The sequence below is a fragment of the Equus przewalskii genome, chromosome 3, assembly GCF_037783145.1.
Source record: "Equus przewalskii isolate Varuska chromosome 3, EquPr2, whole genome shotgun sequence".
Taxonomy (NCBI): domain Eukaryota; kingdom Metazoa; phylum Chordata; class Mammalia; order Perissodactyla; family Equidae; genus Equus; species Equus przewalskii.
The window spans coordinates 78,524,893-78,543,608 of NC_091833.1; the positions used below are offsets into that span (position 1 = coordinate 78,524,893).

At 43.8% G+C, this 18,716-nt stretch overlaps 1 protein-coding gene across 8 annotated transcripts in view; it reads left to right on the forward strand.

The window, feature by feature from the left end:
* Positions 1–1,436: 1,436 nt before the first annotated feature.
* The window catches only part of LNX1 (ligand of numb-protein X 1), a 178,441-nt gene continuing 161,161 nt past the window's right edge, over positions 1,437–18,716 (forward strand). For 3 of the 8 annotated variants that reach the window (XM_070614914.1, XM_070614917.1, XM_070614918.1), the window contains exons 1-2: positions 1,437–1,631; positions 4,702–5,118. The gene's annotated coding sequence lies outside the window, so the exon portion shown is untranslated. Of the gene's footprint in view, positions 1,632–4,701; positions 5,119–18,716 lie in introns of those variants that run through there. The other 5 variants (XM_008522204.2, XM_008522208.2, XM_008522207.2 and 2 more) reach the window with 4 other exon arrangements.

An 18,716-nucleotide genomic window follows, 5' to 3' on the forward strand; every position in this document is an offset into this window, starting at 1 on the left:
GAAGAGTCAAAGGGAAAGTGGCCCTTGCTTTTCAATGTAGCGGGTGAGTGAGGGAGCCCAGGGAAGGACATGCTCTCCCTGTTTCACCAATCAGGTTGGTCATTACTCCTCCTACAGAGAGGAGCAAAACAGGAGTTGGGGAGGTGGCTGGAAGTGTGGTTCCATATTGCTCCTTCCTAGGGAATGAATTGGTAGTTCCTTCGAAAATACAGACAGAAGAATAAATGTTTCCTGGCTCTGCCTCAACACAAATAAATACAACTTCTATGTGAACAAATTATCTCATAGGTGTTCCCAATGCGTCCAATGCGTGCTCACTAGGATGCAAATTAAGATGAGAGGTCACGGAGGGTGGGGCTGGTGATGAGTCACCATATATTTGAAAATTCATGTAAAACACAAAACAGGCAACTCCCTCTTAGAAACAGTTTTTGTTTTAAAAGTTTTTTTGATTTGGGGGTTTTTGCGGCATGTTGTTTGTTAGAATTTGGAACACATTTTCCCCCATAACTGATGTTGTAAATCTAAAGAGTGTTTGGTTTCCCAAAGCTGGCCCCCAAAAGATTTTATAAGAGTGGAGTTTCCACTCTGCCCTTTTGTCTTGATGGAGAACGAATTTAAAAAATCTAATATGAGGGGCTGGCCCCGTGGCCGAGTGGTTAAGTTCGCGCGCTCCGCAGCAGGCGGCCCAGTGTTTCGTTAGTTCGAATCCTGGGCGCGGACATGGCACTGCTCATCAGACCACGCTGAGGCAGCGTCCCACGTGCCACAACTAGAAGAACTCACAACGAAGAATACACAACTATGTACCCGGGGGCTTTGGGGAGGAAAAGGAAAAAATAAAATCTTTAAAAAAAAAAAAAAAAAAAAATCTAATATGAAAAGCCAGAAACACGTTGGTCCTGGGTCCACACCAGTCCATCCGTTACTTCTCCCCCAACCCGTTTCCCTGGGCTGCAGAACGGCACTCCCAGAAGCAACAGAAAGCGGATCCTCGGACGGGAGGACTGGCGAGATCCTCTGAGACCACCGTTAATTCTCTACGTCTACCGGGAAAATTGCATCTGCAACCGAGTAAGAACAAGTACCTCTCAAGAGCTATTTAAGAACCTCTTCCTTAAGTGATCTGAATTGAGAGAAAAATATTTTCTCATTCAATTACTCATTCCTTCATTCAACTTTTTTTTAAAACTTGGAAGCTATTATTTACCAGGCCCTGGACATGTCAGCGTGAACAAAACAGACAGAGTTCCTGCTTTCAAGGAAAGAAACCCAGTTGCAGGTGAGCGGTGGGTTGAGGAGGGCCAGCTATGGAAGTTATAGCGGATAGGCAAATGAATAATACGCTCACAAATCATATCACGTACTGTGAAGGAAATGGGGCGGGGCTGTCTCTAGGAAGTGACATTTGAGCTGAGACCTGAAAGATGAGAACCAGTTAAGCAGGAAGAGAGAGAGCGAGTTTGTGTTTTTGGTGGGTGGGGGGAGGCATGAATGTCAGCACAAGCCAGTCCAGGGACAGCAAAGCTGTGAGAAGGAGAAAAGCTTGGAATGTTCAAGAAACTGACAGCAAGCTAGTGTGGCTGGAGTGTGCTGAAGGAAGGGAGTGTCACCGAGGTAACATTGGAGAGGTGAGCAGACCAGAATTGATCAAATTATTGCCAAACCTAGTGGGCCAAGTTAGGAGTTTTGTATTTCCTCCTTAGTGCACTGGAAAGCCTTGAGGCTTTTAGGCTAACGGCATCATCTGAATCACTTCTTAAAAAGTCTAGTCTGGCTGGAATGTGGAGTATGGATTTGGTAGAGAGACTGGGGGCCAGAAGGAAGCAGGGGCACCAGCTAAAAGACTACTGCAGAAATCCGGGCGAGAGCCGATGGGGGTCGGCGATTGTGGTAGTGGAAATCGAAGGCAGTGGTTGCAGTTGGTCCAAATTTTGGAGGTAGAAGTGACAGAACCGACTCATGGACCGGATGTGGGACTGGAGGGAGAGGCTGAGTAAGGCAGACTCCCAAGCTAGAGAATTGGGTGGATGAAAAGGCCTTTTGCTGAGACGGAAACAGGAGGAAGGGTAAGAAGAGATGCGTGAAGTTTGAGATGCTGTGAGACACTGAGAACATGGTTGGTCACTCAGAAGAGAGGTCTAAGCCAGAGATCCAAATATGAGAGTTGTTGGCACAGAAATGGTATTTAAAGCCTGGGGTGGTGCTTTAGACTCCTCACTGCCTCTGCCGTGTAGACACGGGTGGGCAAACTGTCAGTTCCGCACTTAGATGGGGGAAAGGAGAGCAATCAGTCCGCAATGGTTCAAAGAATCCATTTTCCACCTCCTATTATGATACATCCATGTTCACCCTGAGCATCTTGTAAGAGCAAAAATAGGCCTGAGAGAGAGCTAGCTCAGGTTCTGATTTCTTTGTCACAGAATACTGAAATAGCTCCTCTATAATTTTACATTTCTCAGATTTAATATTCCTCCCTCAAAATGGACCAACCATGAGGATATTTTCTCTACGTGTAACTGGGCATGTTACTTTTCTGGGACACTCTAAAATTGGGCCATTTTTCCTTGCGTGGTGAAGAGATGTTTGCTTTCCCATAATGATTAGGATTTTAGCTGCCTCTGGACATTTCTGCCAAGTTGGAGCCTGTCACTCACCTGGAACATCCCACACCGAATGGAAAGGACACTCTAAAGCCATGGAGTTTGAACAGACCCAGGGCTCTCCACCATGAGCTGCCAGGGAGTGAGTAATTCTGGCTTCGGAAAGGGCACATTTGTAAAGCTAAATTAATACGTCCTGTTTTTCATCCGTGACTTCTCTCTGTTTCCAGTTTCAAACAGCCAGCTGCCTTGGTTACATGACCATGCAAAAAAAATTTGTGGAGGCACGCTTATTTATCGTCAATCCCAGGATGGACGCAACTCTTGAAACCCATTCAATCAGTACTGATCCGGATGTTCACAGGAGAGAAAGGAGAAATAAAATCCATCCATCTTACCTTTCTGAATGGAAACCCTAAAGTTTCCAGCAGTCCCCAAATCCGCTATCTTTATTCCCTGGGGGCAGAACAGTGAGGATATGAAAACCCCCATTACATCAGCTCCTTTCCAACATTTTGGTTTTTCATTTCACATGATAAGGTTGAAAAGGCCCATTTGGCTGTTGTAAACTGCCTTTCCTCATCAAAGGACTCCAAGACCAGAGTCTATAAACATATATGGACACTGCGTTTCATTGTAAACCACTAGGAAAGAAAAATGAAATGATATCTAAACACCCAGCCCCTTTCCAATCTTCCACTTTATTGCCATAACTGCAGGAAATAGGTCTTTAGTCTCTGTTGAGAACAAAAAGCTGGCCAACCTCAAGTTTAAAGGCTTATGTGGCCCCAGAGCAAAATATCCCAAAACTCCACCAAACCAAATCCAAGGGTAACAAGAGCCCTGTTGTCGCAACTCCTATATTTACAAAAATGGACAAACTGGGCCCCGCTGGGAGGCATCTCCTTGTCTCCTAATTAACGGTTTTACTTTCCTTTGACCGGTGGCCAGCTGCCCTGGGTAACCGCCATGGCACAGGAGAGCTAAACATTAACAATTGGAAGTAAAGACGAGGCCAATAAAACCAAAACAAGTTGCAGGATGACCTGAGGACTGAAAGCACATGTGCTGATTTCTTCTCACCAAGGAGAAGTTGCCAGGCTGGGAACTTGGTGTCATTCATCCCATGGCTTATTGATTAAAAGAAGCTTGTAACTGTCAGGCTCTTAAAGTCAAAAGGACAAACTCGCAATCAGGCCATGACCCAAAGCACACACAAGGTACTTCCTTATTGGTAAATCAGAATCACAGTGAAGAGCCAGGTGACAGCAGCCAGCCGCACCACCTGGGATCATAGAGAAGAGAGGGCACTGGGGCCATGGGTGTCCCACGTACAAGTTACATAAAGATAACACCGGCTCACAACTCCGGGGAGAGATGGCTTAACGAGTCGATGATCTGTGTTTCTGTTTAGAATTCTATTCCCAGAGCGGAGAGTTTGTTTAGGCAAGCTCTTCGGTCATCAGCAGAGCTGCCAATCCACAGACGTGCTTAAGCTGACTGGTGGGAAAAGCACACTTCCACTTTCTTCATCTGCAAAGTGGGAATGATAATTACAGTATTATGCTGAGAATAAATGAAATAATGCAGGTCAGGTAACGAGCACAGGACCTGTCAGGCAGTAAGCACTCAATACTTGTTAGCAAGGATCCTGCAGCTGCTGATGGTGATGTTGAAGACTAAGTAGAAGAAATCCTTAATTTAACAACAATCCTGTATCTTTAGGTTAGAAGTCTTGACTAGTGTTGGCCATAAACTTGCTCATTCTTTTTGTCTACAAACGTTAGCTAATGTTCGGTCATGAGAGACACTGCCTATGGAAAATCTTTGAAGGTTTTGGCAAGGCATTGGAACGAGTCAGGATGGCTTGATTTGTCTGATATAGATTTCAGTGCATGCTTCTTTGCATATTTAAAAATAAAAAAAATGCCCAGGATTCCAAGGCCCATCCAGGCAGTAGCCCCTGCCTGTGTAGGAACTGGTCCTAATATAATGATGTCTCAGGCCTAGTGATGACCTGAAGGAGCAGTGACCTTGTGTTTATTTCCTTGTTGATTTTCCTTCCCTGGCTCCAAGCTCATTTTCCCATTGCCTGCAGGAAAACAACATCCAGGGGCGCGGTAGGCCTGACTTGGCAGCCCGAAAGGTGAACAAAAGGATCCTGGCTTTGGCGAGAGCAGAAGGAAGTTCAGCGAGCCTCAGCCCCATCCCAACCAGAACAGATTTGTCACTGACGCTAATGAGTGGCTGCTCTGGGGGGTGGCGCTCCCTGGAAGCTCCACAGCGGCTGCTCTCAGGTTTTCAGGTCAGCTCTATGCAAAGCCTTCCAGAAGGGGCAGGGGGTGAGCTGATGAACTCCACGGCCGAGGGGTTTTCACGTATATCTGGAAGACGGGACACAGGAAAGAGCGAGAAAATTTTCCTCAGCTTCTACTGAGTCAGAAAAGCTCAGCTCCCAAACAGACTGTCCCCTGAGGCCTCACACAGCTGGGAACGGATCCACAATACAGCCAAGGTAAGAAGCCTGGTTCCTCCACCAGGTAGAATCTCATGCAATTTGAGAAAACTTTGCTCCGACTACCCCAGCCCAGCCTCCCACCCCCAGCCCTAATACACACATACACACACACACACACACACACCCCAAGTTGTTGAGGAGAACCTAGAAGATAAAAATGTTTAATTATGTCTTTTTCAAAACACTCCAGAAAGGCCTCAGGACGTTTGCTGTCTTTATGTCCAATTTTTCTGCATGGAAACCTTCTTTTACTCTCAAAAATAAAACATTTTTAATTTTATTTTTTACTGGCCAAACAGGTCAGTAAAAATGGAAGCAATCCCACTAATGGTGACATTCTTCTTCCTCAGTATTCAAAACTCAGTCGCACGTTTTGCTTCATTTCTACAGTAGGAATAGGCATTGCCATTGCAATTTTACCCACAGAGAGACAGGTCCAGAGAAATGGTGACTCACCCAACAGCGTGTGGGTAGGTAGGTGAGTGACAGACAACACGTCTTGTCTCCAATTCTGCCTCTTTTCAGTAGAATGGTGAACCTTTCTAAACCAAATACCAGACTCCATTCTCAGCCACATACTCTCGCCAGTGATCTGATGAGAGGATGGGATTTTAGTAATTGGAACCCTCCTGGAAAATCTAGAAACAGATAGTCATGGTATCCAGGACAATATGCCAGCTTGTTATTTATCCTTTTTCACTTCCATCCCTGGACATTGAATCGAGTTCAACAAATGTTGATAAACTATGTCCCTGTGCCCAACAGTGGGTCATACGTCAGGGTGTAGTACAAACTACATGCCCCAGGAGGGCAGAGTGGGCTGGAGGGCGGAGGTTGGATGTGAGCAGACTCTCCACAGGAGGTGAGCTTCGCTCTCGGGCTTAGCCGAAAGGGGGCACTTGGATTGAGGGAGAGTGTTTCAGATCAGCACAACTCCCCACCCGGGAATTCACTCCGTGAACGTTTATAGCAGACTGCGGCAACAGAGCAAGGAGTGAAGAGCACATTCTGGGAATTAGACCATCTGTGCTTGAATCCTGGTTCCACTACCTACTAGCTCCGTGTCCTGGGTCATTCAGTGAACTCCTGGGACCTCAGTTTTCTGATATGTATAATGGGAATCATGGTAATACCTATCTCATGGAGTTGTCTTAAGCTTTAAATGAGGTAATGTATGTAAAGGCTCTGCCGGTACATCATAAGTACTCAACAAATACTGACTGTTATAATAACCATGTGCTTGGCTCCATGGGAGATATTGGGAATACAGATAAGAGGAGCCCTACCCTCACTTTGTTCAGAACATTGTGAGTTAGTTGTATGTAACTAATTATATTCAGTGTAGTAAGTGCTCAGGATCACGGAGGAAGGATCTGCTAAGTCTGTGAGATTTGGGGTGGGAATTCTGGGCAGCCCATTAGCGGAGGTGGGAAGAGGTTTCAAGCAGAGGCCCTGTGTGGAGGGAGGTGGTATAGGACGGTGAAAAGAGCTGCACAGATTTGATTTTGAATCCTGGCCTTATCCTCTACCAGATGTCCTAGTCTGCTGGGGGTGCCATAACAAAGTACCACAGCCTACGTGGCTTAAACAACAGAAATTTATTTTCTCATGGTTCTGGCAGCTGGAAGTCCAAGATGGAGGTATGGGCAGGCTTGGTTTCTTCCAGGCCACTCCCCTTGGCTTGCAGATGGCCGCCTTCTTGCTGTGTCCTCACGTGGTCATTCCTCCATGTGTGCCCACCCCTGGTATCTCTCTGTGTCCAAATTTCTTCTTCTTATGAGGTCATCTGTCAGATTGGATTAGGCTGCACCACAATGGCCTCACTTTAACTTAATAACCACTTTAAAGACTCTATCTCCAAATCTGGTCCCATTCTGAGATACTGGAGGTCAGGCCTTCAACATATGAATTTGGGGGGAACACAATTCGGCCCATAACAATGACCAAGTTACTAAACCTCTTTGAACCTCGGTTCCCTCATCTATAACATGGGGGACAATACCTACCAAGAACAACCATTGTGATAATTATAAAAAGAACACATAAAACCCTTATCCCAGTTTCTGGCCCACAGGAAGGGGCCTGACAGGCTGTGGTTGTTATTATTAGCATTTGGGCCAAGCCTCAAATGAGCATGGAGTCCCCTAAACAATCCACATTCCAGATAAACACAGAGAACTGGACCTCAGTTATCCCACGGACTTCTGCAAAGGACAAAGGAGCCCTCAATGTTTCTACTTTTGGGTTCTGACAGATGAGCCCATCGTCAGATAAGTCAAATGTCTGGCATGATCAGCCCTACAGGTACCATCAGTTACCTCTTTCTAGTTATTCAGGCATCTGTCCATTCTTCACTAAATGAGTGGGATGAGAATACCCAGCTCCTACATCTCAGCAGAGAACCAACGTGCAGCAGGTACACACTGACTTTGCTCCTGAGGCAGCCACTCCAAGTTTTGTCCACCGAAAGCAGCCTCTGGGCACCTGTGCCCTGGCAAGTCTGGAAAACATTATAATTCCAACGTTAGATATTCATTACACACAGATCTAGATGTAGATATACATATTATTTTGAAAAATCTCAAACTTACAGAAAAGTTGCAGATAAAGTATAGTATGGAGAATTTTGCACTGCACTTTTCCTGAACCCTGTGAGAGTATGCCGCCAAAACAATGCCTCATCTTCTCCAAATACTTTAATGCACATTTTCTGTAAACAAGGACATTCTCCCATAGAACCACAAAATCAGGAAATTAATGTTGTACATGACCATTATCTAATCCTCAGACCCAGAAAGTCTTCATCAATTGTCATTTAAACCTCAAACCAATTCAAGTTTTTGCCAGCTGTCTCAGCAATATCCTTTATAGTAAAAGAATATTTCAGAATCAAGCATTGCATTTATTTGTCGCATCTCCTTGGTCTGCTCCACTTTGGAACCATTGCTCAGTATTTCCTTCACTTTCATGACCTTGACACTTTTTAAAAATACTGGTCAATTATTCTGTAGAACATTCCTCAATTTGGGTTTGTCTGTGTTTCCTCATGCTTAGATTCAAGTTATACAACTTCGGCAAGAATATCACAGAAATGATGCTATGTTCTTCTCATTACATCCTATCAGGTGGCAGACAATTTTAAATTTCACTGAGATCACTTGACTAAAGTCATGGCTGCCAGGGTTCTCCTCTGGAAAGTTACTCTTTTTCCGTTTTTAATTAATAAGTGTTCTGTAGAGCCATATTTTGAAGTTATGTAAATATCTCGTTCCTAATCAAACTTTCAATGTTCCCTTTTCACGTGATCCCAACAAGATACTCCAGCCTTAAAGTCAGCTATTTCTTCAAGGAGCTCTAATTCCTTTTAGTGGAGAATTATTTAGAGTCCAAATCTGACTGCTAGGCGTCTGTATTGCTAATCGGAGTGTCATTGTTCTCAGAGTCTCTCAGTGGACAGAGCTAGGACCTGTGTATGTGAGTGTGTGTATCCATCTATATTCATTTCTATATTGATCTGTATGTATTGAAAACCATATTCACACCGGTATACACATCACATCTGATGCTCCATGACAGGCTGCTGCTCCATGGGGATACCTTCCTCTGCCCACCCAGACTGTGGCACCTGCACTGGGCAGCCCTTCTATGCGGCTAACCCCCTCACCCTATCTGGACCACCATATTGCCTCCACCTGCCACATGAGTGACTACCTTACTTGGCTCCACACAATGGCTCTAAAGACTGAACTATTTAGGAAGAGAAGGGAAGGGAAAGAAGACATTCATTCAATTTTGACATTTTTGAGAAACTCAGAAGTTACTCCATGCCCCATGATATGCATTTGTGCACATATGTGTGTTGTCACTCTTTGATTTGTGGGGAGCAGAGCAGTCTCCTCCATACATATAGGGCACGTGTCCCCAGCACCAGGCCAAGGGACTGAGGTTCACACCATTGATTCTATTCCGTTCAATACTGCCCTAATCTATATGGACATGGGCTGCACACTGTCTGCTCAGGGTGCTAACAACATTTCCAAAAACTACTCTTTGGGCAATCACTGCTCCCTTTTCTACTCTAAATCCTAGTCTAGGCTCTCCCTCATTTATTTACTCAAAACCAGATACTAAGCACTTACTATGTACCAGGTACTTGGCTAGGTTGAGACACAGAGATTTAAAACCTTGGTCTCCGGCCTCAAGGGACTCTCAGTCCCCTGTGGGAAACTGACAAGAGTCAGACAGTTTCAATTTCGTATAGCAAAGTGCAGTGTTAGCCATCTCAACAGCCTCCCATGGGAGGGCACCTAACCCAGACAGGGCAGGCAGAGAGGAGATGCCTGAGGGGGTCCTGAATGGGCAGGGAGTAACAGGATAAGGAAGGGCTGGAAAGGGGGCAAAGGGATTGGTGTGTGGAAAGGGCCAGAGGCAAGGGGGGTGGGGGCTGAGGGGCAAGTGCAGGCTGGTGGAGGCAGGCCATGCATGCCAGGCCTATATGGCTGGATTTTAGACTTTAGGACAAGAGGCTCTGGAGCCAGACTTTCTGGGTTCAAATCCTGGCTTTGCCACTTAGCAGCTGTGTGATCTTAGGCAAGTTACTGCTCTGTCCCTACATTTCCTTGGCTGTAAAACTGGAGATTATGACAGTACTTACCTCATAAGATTGATAAAATAATTAAATTTGCTCTTTTGCATAGTGCACAGAAAAACGTATAACATATAGAAAGCATATCACAAATATTAGGTAGTATTACTATTTCCTAATAGGTGGATCAAAAAGGGATTAGGGCACTGGCAAAGCAGAGACACCAAAGAACATCATTAACTGAAAGAGAGAGAAATTTAAAAGAATAGATTTGGGCATTTCAACAGAAACTCTAATGTCATCATCTTGAGAAAAATCAGAACGTTGTGGCCCTTCCGTAAGCTTATTTTATGGCTTACCGTTGCTTTTCTTTTGACATATTTTGGGGAATCGGAGACCACCATAATCTTTTCTTCATTTTGGCCTCTAAAGGTCCCAATGTTCCAGAAAAGACCATGCTACAGAAACCTCCTCTCTTCTACTGGTTTCCCATTCACTGAGATCTGTTACAAGTGGGCGTGGTACACACTCATTGAGTTCCCGGCCAATAGTAATAGCCATGATTGTTCTAACAAACCCAGCACCAACCAAGGCTACCCCAAAGCTGAAATGGAACATTCTGAAATTCAATTATCACTAAAGCAATTCTGCACCCTGACTATGGAAGTGGGGGGTGGAAGAGTGGAGAGTGGAGGCATTTTTGAAACCATCCTAAAAGTCTGTTTGCAATAGGAGTTGGCAGCCTTTCAGCAATAGCCTCCTAGGCCTCTGTCATTGGAGCTGTGAGGCATCCTCCTTTCCCTATAGTCCACATCCCCTGAGAGGCAGGGAAACCAAAAATGGAGCCTCAGAAATGCCGATGGTGCACCAAAATTAAAAACTTCTAGAGGATTCTGGGAAGACGGCAGCATAGGAAGACTCTGAACTTACCTCCTCCCACAGACACAACAAATCTACAACTACCTGTGGAACAATTACCTCTGAGAGATCTGGAAACTGGAAAAAAGAACCCCCACAAGAAGGGACAAGACTGACAGGGGTGGAAGGCAGAAATACACCTCTGCTGAGGGAAAAACCACATCCTAGCAATGGTGCTTCACGGCCGGGAGCAATCTTCAAAGTAGGAAGCTTTTCCCTGAGGAGCAGGGGCGTCCTGAGTGGGAGATCCATGCCACAGGAAGCATCCCAGCCTTTAGATTTAGCACAGCGTTGACAAGATTCCATAATACTTGCCTTTGCTGGCTTGGAAAACCAAGGGGGAATACCTGCAGAAAAACTACTGAACTTCAGAGACAGAAAAGCCTGCTCTTAAAGGGTCCATGCATAGATCCACTCATTCTGGAAACCAACACAAAAACACTAGAAAGAAGGTACGTAGTCTATTGGTAAAAGAGAATCACTTGCCAAGCTCTGAGTGCATCTCAGAGAGGCAGAAGGAAGCTGGGCCTACCTCCTCAGGGACTGAGACATTGGTGACAGCCATTATTGTGACCTAGAGCTGTCATGCTGATATGGATGCTGGCAGATGCCGTTGGATTTCTATACACTAACAATGAAATAGCAGAAAGAGAAATTAAGAATACAATCCCATTTACAATCACAACCAAATGAATAAAATACCTAGGAGTAAATTTAACCAAAGAAAACTGTACACTGAAAACTATAAAACTGTTCAAAAGATTGAAGACACAAAGAAATGGAAAGATATTCCATGCTCATGGATTGGAAAAATTAACACAGCTAAAATGTCCATACTTCCTCAAGCAATCTATGGATTCAGTGCAATCCCTATCAAAGTCCCAATGACATTTTTCATGGAAATAGAACAAAGAATCCTAAAATCTATGTGGAACAACAAAAGACCATGAATAGCCAAAGGAATCCTGAGTAAAAAGAACAAAGCTGGAGGTATCACACTCCCTGATTTGAAAATCTACTACAAAGCCATAGTCATCAAAACAGCATAGTACTGGCACAAAAACAGACACACAGATGAATAGAACAGAATTAAGAGCCCAGAAATAAACCCACACATCTACGGACAGCTAATTTTCAATACGGGAGCCAAGAACATACAAAGGAGAAAGGAAAGTCTCTTCAATAAATGGTGTTGGGAAAACTGGACTGCCTCATGTAAAAGAATGAAAGTAGACTATTATCTTACACCATACACAAAACTTAACTCAAAATGGATTAAAGACTTGAATGTAAGACCTAAAACCATAAAACTTTTTTTTTAGATTGGCCCTGAGCTAACATCTGTTGCCAATCATTTTTTTTCCCTCCTTCTCCCTAAAATCCTCCAGTACATAGTTGTATATTCTAGTTGTAGATCTTTCTAGTTCTGCTGTGTGGGACGCTGCCTCAGCATGGCCTGATGAGCAGTGCTAGGTCCATGCCCAGGATCCGAACCGGTGAAACCCTGGGCTGCCAAAGCGGAGCGCACGAACTTAACCACTCAGCCATGGGGCCAACCCCCAAAACCGTAAAACTTCTAGAAGAAAATATAGACAGGATGCTCTTTGACGTCAGTCTTAGCAGTATCTTTTGAATACCATGTCTCACCAAGCAAGAGAAACAAAAGAAAAAATAAACAAATGGGACTGCATCAAACTAAAAAGCTTCTACACAGCTAAGGAAACCATCAACAGAAAGATAATCTAACAATTGGGAGACGATATTTGTAAATTATATATCTGATAAAGGGTTAATTTCCAAAATATATAAAGAACTCATACAATTCAACAACAACAAAAAAACAACCAACTTAATTAAAAAATGAGCAGGGGGGGCCGGCCCCGTGGCTGAGTGGTTAAGTTCACGTGTTCCGCTGCAGGTGGCCCAGTGTTTTGTCGGTTCGAATCCTGGGCGCAGACATGGCACTGCTCACCCAGCCACGCTGAGGCAGCGTCCCACATGCCACAACTAGAAGGACCCACAACTAAGAATATACAACTATGTACCGGGGGGCTTTGGGGAGAAAAAGGGGAAAAAAATGACCAGAGGATCTGAACAGACATTTTTCCAAAGAATATATACAGATGGCCAACAGCCACGTGGAAAGATGTTCAACATCGCTAATATTAGGGAAATGCAAATCAAAACTACAATGAGATATCACCTCATGCCCGTCAGAACAGATATAACTAACAAGACAAGTAATAACAAGTGTTTGAGAGGATATGGAGAAAAGGGAACCCTCACACACCGCTGGTGGGAATGTAAACTGGTGCAGCCACTATGGAAAACACTATGGAGAGTCCTCCATAAATTAGGAATAGATCTACCATATGATCCAGCTATTCCACTGCTGGGTATTTATCCAAAGAACCTGAAAACGCTAATGCTAAAAGACATCTGCACCCCTATGTTCATTGCAGCATTATTCACAATAGCCAAGACTTGGAAACAACCTAAGTGCCCATCAATGGATGAATGATTGAAGAAAATGTGTGGTGTATACATACAAGGGAATACTAATCAGCTATTTAAAAAAAGATAAAATCTTGCCATTTGCAACAACATGGATGGACCTTTAGTGTATTATGCTAAGCGGAATCTTACAGTATTTGTCCTATAGTGACTGGCTTATTTTTTTCCTTAACAAGGTGGACCACTGACTCTGGGGAAAATGATTAGGAATACCACAGAAGAAAAAAGATCCTATAATTGATAGAAAACCCTATAAATTTTCCACATCTCAGAGTTTCCTAGAAATGTTAGAGACATAAATTTCAATACTTAAATTTTACTTTAAAGCTCTTCTCTGGGAAGATAAATACATAGGAAAGCAAGTCTTGGTCAGACTTGGCCAAGCTCTCAAAGACTGGCTGAGATATTCCTTGCCAAATCACAAGGAACCAACAGCTGTACCAATGATACAAGAAGGTTGCCTCCTAAAACAAATACGATCACCATCATATTGAAGATACGAAAATGAAAGGGACACTGTGATATGTTTGGCCATTCAGTTGTGTGTGTATGCTACTAAAATATTTTAAGCTTATAGTTCTTGACTGGCGGCTGGTGAGCCAAAAGTGGTATGTGAGAGAATTTTAAGAGACATCACACTGATAGTCTCCTTCTGCACCGAAAGCTGGAGAAACGGGACAGCGTGAGGATGAATCCGAATTCGAGGTCACAGCCTGTGTCAGGGGAAGCATCTGCCTGACTGCTGGTTCTGGGTCAGCAAGAGAGGAAAGGGAGCAAAAAGGGCTTTTCCTCCCTCCTTCCTGAGTACCTGACCAGGAAGTCAGTTCTCACTGCTGGCGCGGGGCCTGCCTTTCATAGCTTCCTCCACTTCCAAACTCGCAGGTTCACTTCACCTTCGTGGGGGCCTTAATTTACTCCTACGTAAATTTGGAACAGTAATGAAATACTAGTGGGTGATGGTGCTTTATAAACCATAAAACAGACGTGTGTTTTTATGTATTTGTATACTACTTCATTCCACAAAGAAACTCTGGTGGCTATGACTGGAGATTAGAAAATAGAACAGTGGTCACACACTAGCATGGCCCATTTCTGGCAAGCAAAGTGTTTTTAATTTTTTACGTTAGCCACCAACATCTGAAAAATCAGATTTCCTATAAAAATCCAAATTTCAAATTTTGTTAAAATATCAGAAAATATGGCCACACATTCACTCAGCCAATGTGAATTGGGTGAGAGTTCTGTGTTAGACACTGTGACAGACTATAATCAAATAGACAAATAATTACAGAAAATGATAAATGCTATGAATGAGTAAGACAGTTAGGGGATGGAGATTGACAAGGGGGTGAGGGGGCAATGCTATTTTAGTAGAGCAGCCAGGGAAGGTCTCTCTGTTTGCCACAGTCCACACCACACTCTATCACCCCACTCACTTCAGTCATCTACTGCTGCCTGCTTGGCATTTGGAGGCATCTGATGTTGAGCTGATAAATTGTTGATGTGATAAATTGATGGGAAATATAATCAAAAATTTAAATTAGGAACAGGGGAAATACAAATAAGAATAGGATGACAAGATTAGAGAGAATAAGAACCAAGTATGGACTCTGCAAGAGCCTTCATGACCATTCAGAAGACTTTTCTTGAGACACTAGCATAAGCACTCAAGATGAAAACATGCCCACTGTCTTCTTTTTTTTCTAGTGTCCATAGATAAGAGATGAGGGCGCATCTCATCTAAACTAAACTTGGTGAACAGTGTCATATTAGAGGTCAAGATAATGCCATGCAGACTCCTTGTTCCTGCTGGTTTCAATTCAGAGTATTCAGACGATGGACAGAATGCCTGTCCCTCAAACTATCTTCTTTCCATGAAGCTATCATCTCTCAGCTGGTGAAACAGAAAGTAAAGAGTAGAATTAACAGTTCTTTGTGACATTCCTCAGTGACAGCCACTCTTATTATTAAAAGGCAATTTCTGTGGCCCTTGAACCTATTGATTTAAATAGATGAATCTCCTCCTCCTCTTTCTGGAAAGAGCCCAGTGGGCAAACACCAACGGTTGTGCACACTGACTTCTTAATGCTGAGAACAGCCCACCTGAAGGAAGTTAATTCCTGAGTCTATTCATTCACCCCCTGCGCCAGAAGACTCTGCCACACTCCTGGACTGGCTTCCAAAGGCTGGGAAATCTAGCCTGTCTTCTAGAATGTTCTTAGGGAGTTCTTCCATGGCTCCAGTGTCCAAAGCCTCATAAGAGGTCACTTGCCAAGGAGCCCAAAAGATTCTTAATTTGTGTTAGCTCCATTGTGTATCTCCGAGTGCAGAGCATATCTATGCTTTTAAATGTGCCTCCTGCCCCACGAGAAAACACACAGGCAGAAATGGAAGTTTAGCCCGATTTTCTATTCTTACTTTTTGGCCCAGATACCGCCTGGCTGAGTCCTTATCACCTGGATTATCTCTTGGCTCACTGGCAATTTTATGGGCTCACTCTACTGCCATTGGCAAGAATCAAGACGTTGTCTGAGGGTCAGGGCCAAAGCATTGCTTCTCCCTCACTTTTTTGAAAACCGAGAAGAGTATTTTGACTGTGCTTGTTGTAATCCTTCCCGAGACTTCCTCCACTCCTTTACCACACCTCTTGGTTACTCTGACTAAATATCCCCTTTGAGCCAACCTCACAGAACTGGTTCTCTGGGTTTGCAACAATGACCTTCTAGAAACACACTGAGCTCACTCTGGCATGAGCTTCACAGTCTCTGCTTAGCACCTGCCAACAAGGCCCTTACGGTGCCGAAGCAAGCTACCCTGCTTGAGATGTTATCCAAGGCACTTGATGGGGAATCCCCCTTCGTCCTGGAATGGAACAGCCCAAGAGTTCCCGAGGATTTGCCAGGAAAGTCCAAGCTGTGCTGAGTTTCCTGACAAACTTCATTGTGCAAATTTCTTTCCATGGACCATAAGCCAACATATAAGCACATATCGACGCACGTGCATAAATACCTCAATATATAATACATTGTTTTAACTTAAAATCACTTTTCATTCATTTCTTTTATCACTAAAGTGAAGTACAAAACACAGCAAGTTCAACATACCCATCAGTTTTTGTTACTGAAGGGCGAGGGTTATCACTAAGACTTTTCAAGTAAATGTTTTTGTAGACTAATAAAAATTTGTCACCAATGGGCACTGAGTGGCTAGGAAACACACCTGGCCAGGTGTTTTGTTTCAGCAGGTGCTCAGTTCATGGAATAATAACAATCACAGTCACTTAGTAAGTTCTTCTCATGAGCCAGACACGGTCAAACTTTTTACATGGCTTGGCTTATCTTGTTTAAGTCTCATAATTCTGAAAAGTACCATGGTTAGTTCCATGTTTCAGGTGGAGAAGTTTAGGTTTAAAGAGATTAAGTAACTTACCCAAAGTCACCAAGCAGCAGGACTGGGTGGGAAACCAGGTCTGTTATACTCCAAAGCTCTTCACAGGAGGGAGGAGGGAGGGGAGAGAAAGGTAAAGTGAGGGGATGAGCGGTCTTGGGTAGCCTGTTCTTCACATCCCCTCAAGCTTGCTGACCAACTCTGCATCCATACTGTGGTGCTTGTCTGCTTAATGAACAAAGAACCACTTTTTTCAAATCTCCATTGGTCATATTCCCCATCCATTCAGGTTGACACCTGATTAAATCATGATCAAGTTTTCTCAACTTCACTGACACTGGCATTTGGGGCTGGATAATTCTTGGTTGTGGGAGCTGTCTTATACCTTGTGGGATACTTAGCAGCAACCCTGGCCTCTACCCAGTGGATGCCATGAACAAACCCCCAAGTTGTGACAATCAAAAACGTATCCAGACAATGCCAAATGTCCCCTGGAGGGCAAAACCACCCCATGTGGAGAACCACTGCACTAGATACAGCCAGAAGCGAAGGGAGATTAAGGTTCCACAGAGGTCATGGTAAAAGTCCCCAGAGAGTGGGAGCTTCTGTGGGCATGGCTGGGAGGTCGCCGGGAATTCTTCAAGTGCAGCGGCCCCTCTCACAGCACAGTATCATCCTGACCTCAAACTAAGCGGAAAAGGCCAAGGCTCTAACCAGCCCAAAGGAAGCCTCAGGCCCCAGGGGCTTGCAGGTGGGTGGAGCAAGCGATCCCTTTAAAAGGCCCTAAGGGCTATGATTGGCCTTCCCAGTGTCACCACTCTGGCAGGAAATTTGCATTTATCTGGGAAATTGTTTTTTCTTCCATAGCCATTTCTATAGCTTTCATTTGACCCCGAGCATAAATGGTTAAAAAGTAACCATGCTAGATACGACTTTAGGGGTAAATGGGGTATGTGAGATGTGCCCCAAGCTGGTACTGGCCTCTCATGGCCTATCATAAGATGGCCAATGGCCAGGAGAGCCCTTTGGTCTAGGCCCCACATTGGGTCTCAAGTTTAAGATCTTGACATCATCTCCAAAGTTAGATACATGCTGAAATTTTGCATACGTTCAAAAGCACTAATTTGTTCAGTATATACATTTAAAATATATCACACTTTTCATATGCTTATTTTGGAATTTCTTCCATTTTTAATATCCCAAGAGCCTCAAAAAGTGGAAGTGGCCTAGGCCTGCCTTAACTCTGGCATGGCCTGCTTTCATCATTATGAGGTAGAATAAGGCACATATGGAGTGTGATCTCCAGGGGCTAGAAGGTCCTGGGCCCGCGAATTGTTTCCCACACACTCAGATTAGTGCTGAAAATTCCACAGAAACTTTCTATGCAATGTCTTACATTCCAGGATAATTCTTTAAATAAAAAATATCCCCCGGAGAATGTATAATAACCTCTCAAGACTCAATCCCGAGAAAACAGACAAGCCAATTTAAGAAATGGCAGAAGATCTGAACAGTCACTTTGCCAAAAGAAGATACACAGATAACAAGTAAACCCATGGAAAAGATGCTCTACATCATTAGTCATGAGGGAAAAGCCAATTAAAATCAGAATGAGATACCACTACATCCTGATTGGAATGTCTAAACCTAAAAAGACCGACCACATCAAATGTTGGTGAGGATATGGAGGAACCAGAACTGCTGGTGGGAAAATAAAATGGCACAACCACTTTGGAAAACAGTTTGGCAGTTTTTTAAAAAGTTAAATGTACACCTGCTATATGATCCAACCATTGCGCTCCTAAGTATTTTCCCAAGAGAAAAGAAAGCTTATATCCATGCAAAGACTTGAATACATATATTCATAGGAGCTTTATTTAATAGTCCCAAACTAGAAACTACCCAAATGCCCATTAACAGGTGAATGACTAGACAGACTATGATACATCTATACAATGGAATACTACTCAGCCGTAAAAAGGAATGAACTACTGATGCACACAATATGAATGCATCTCAAAATTATTCTGTGTGGAAAAAACCAGACAGAAAAGAATACATAGTATCTGATTCCATTTACATAGAATTCTAGAAAATGTAACTACAGATATAGAAAGTAGATCAATGGTTGCCTGAGGATGTAGTGGTGAAGGGAGGAGCCAGACGGAGAGATTACAAAGGGGCTAAGAAA